Source organism: Wasmannia auropunctata, unplaced genomic scaffold (genome assembly GCF_000956235.1).
Source record: "Wasmannia auropunctata unplaced genomic scaffold, wasmannia.A_1.0 LD334247.1, whole genome shotgun sequence".
Taxonomy (NCBI): domain Eukaryota; kingdom Metazoa; phylum Arthropoda; class Insecta; order Hymenoptera; family Formicidae; genus Wasmannia; species Wasmannia auropunctata.
This window is the reverse complement of record NW_012028643.1, coordinates 23,846-26,465: the sequence shown is the minus strand read 5'-3', so window position 1 is coordinate 26,465 and position 2,620 is coordinate 23,846. Positions and strand designations below refer to the sequence as shown.

At 26.4% G+C, this 2,620-nt stretch overlaps 1 long non-coding RNA gene across 1 annotated transcript; it reads left to right on the top strand.

Annotated features, from left to right (window-relative positions):
• The first annotated feature begins 44 nt into the window (after positions 1 to 44).
• On the top strand, positions 45 to 2,146 carry LOC105458965. The gene is made up of 3 exons (XR_975601.1): positions 45 to 279; positions 577 to 677; positions 1,363 to 2,146. It is a non-coding gene; the product is annotated as an uncharacterized LOC105458965 (long non-coding RNA).
• The last annotated feature ends 474 nt before the right edge of the window (positions 2,147 to 2,620 follow it).

Below are 2,620 nucleotides of genomic sequence, written 5' to 3'. Positions count from 1 at the left end.
CATATGTGCACACACATATACAGTATTTTAAATATATAATAAAATATTGCATATCTTTTGTGTCTCCTCTCTTAATTAGAGCTATTAATTAGAATTTTGCGTTAATTTTTTATAGCTTAGATCCAAAGACAAAGTTAACTGATCTTTTTTTTCAAAAACAACAAATTTTATCGAATGTAAAATTTGCGGGATTCCCTTTGAGGAATGCATAAAATATTCAAAAAATATTTAGATGAAACATTTATCAACTAATCATCCGGAAGTAACAATTCTAAAAGAGTAAGTAACAATATACGTCATATTATACTTTTAATATTTATTGTTTTTTATTTAATAATTATTTTATCAAAAAATATAAATTTAGATTTTAATTAAACTAATGCAATATTACACTTGTCGCCACTGTGTTCAACTACAATGTCCTCGTCGTTTTTTGTTGTATATGTAAGGGAATAGCAATAATATATTGCAGAATAATTTAATTTTTTTTTAGTTTTAAAATTGAATCAATTTTATCATTAAAAAAAGAATTAATAGAAGAAGACGATGAAAACGAAATTTCTTTTTGTATTCTAGAAAAGAAATGGATATGGAATTACTACACTTTAAAAATAAATTCTGATGCGAATTATATTATGTGTGGATATCAATTTTGTGCAGCTGAATTTCCTTCAATCGTAAATATTTCTAATTTACGTCAACATTTACCAAAATCATGAATTAATCAATCATGGATTAATATAAAAGAAAATAGTAACTAGAAAATAGTAACGGCAGCTTTATAAATAGTAACTAATTATAATAGTTACTATTTATAAAGCTGCCGTGCTGCTCCTCGGGCCACGATTGCCACACATTCAAATATATCTTATAAAATTTATATATCAAAATAATTATTTCTTATAAAATATATTTTCAATATAGAATAATTAAACAATCCAAATCTGGAAGACTTTCTCATTTGTGGAGGTATTGCATTCCAATGAGAAATTTTAATACTAAAATAAATTTCCAAAAATGCCGCTACTTTAGCTATACTTTTGAGGAAAAGACGCATATTAGTGCATTAAGAAAACATTTATTAATTCATGATATAATTGACGAAGATTATATACGCTTACCAAAAAATTTACAAAACCATTTTAAGACAGCACAGAATAAATATGAAGCTGTATGCACATATTGCCATTCTACAATATCAATATTATCGGGATATGAGCGACTTAAAACGTCATTTGAAAAAAAACCACCCAAACGTTTTTGTAAAACAAAATACTTAAAAAAAATTGCAAATATGACACGCAGGATGATTCATTATTAAGGCAGTTCTAATACATGAAATTTATATAAAAAATTTTTAAGGATCATCAACCATCTTCAGAACTGAAGGACAACATTCGTACAGGAACTATTATATATAACTAAAACATTCCTTATTGTGGGACTCTTTCTTCTTTTCCATTCACGTTGTATGCATACATGCATCAAGTTCAAGGAGTTATGCTGCATTTTCACAAAATTATAAAAAAACGTCTACCTGCCTTAGAAGATATGATTATCCGAAGGAACAAGAGAAGAATCTTTCACGAATAATTATTATTCTTAGTCTATATTACACATTTAACGAAATTTTATAAATGGAGTAGCTTTATATTTTTAAATGAATTAAATAATAACTGTTAAAGAGTAATCAGTGTCATTCAGAGAATTATTATATGCAATTGCATACCTAATCGTATTTAGAAAATAGCGGAATATGATTTACGTTTAGGTCTATTATGTCTTGTTCCATATATGATATTAAAATCGTTTCGCCCGGGATTTTCCCAAACGTTTATTTATCATTTGTACACGAATAAAGATGGATTATTATTAATCGCAATTTATTGAGCTCAATTCATAAGGTTGAGCTCGATAAGTTGACCTATCCCTTATGTACATTGATATTAACGAAATCTTCAATATAAATACAAAAAAAAATTTGCTAAAAGCAAATAAGAAGATTTAGATAATTTGAAGATTTAGAATTTTTCATGACAACTTTAAATGAACTCTGGGAAACAGTTCATACTCAAAATAAAACTGTATTTAACATTGCGCAAAAAATTGAGAACCTAGAAAGAGTCATATTAAAGTAAATATAAAACAAGCTTTTATACCTATATTATAACAAATTATTAAAAAATCGTGTACAAGTATGATGTAAACAAGTAAATATTAACTATTATAGTTTATTCTAATTACAGTCTGAATGTTACCATGAGAGGGGTCTCGCCAGAGATACAACGTTTAAGAAGTTTAGCGTCACAGATGTCTCGTTCTGTTACAAATACATTATACTCAATAAATGATACAAGACAAACGCTTTACACGTAAGTCTTCTTAAAACAGTTAGCGTTATAATTACTTTTTTCTAGTAAAATTAAAAGTTAAAATTTTTATTTAAAAACCAATATTATATTTACAGTATAATGCATAACTTGAGAACACCACACCAATTTAAATATGAAGATTTAGAATCTCTCATGACATTTTTAAATGAAACCTGGGAAGCAGTTTATTCTCAAAAGAAAACTGTATTTAAGTTTACGCAAAAAAATTGAGAAACTAGAAAGAGTCA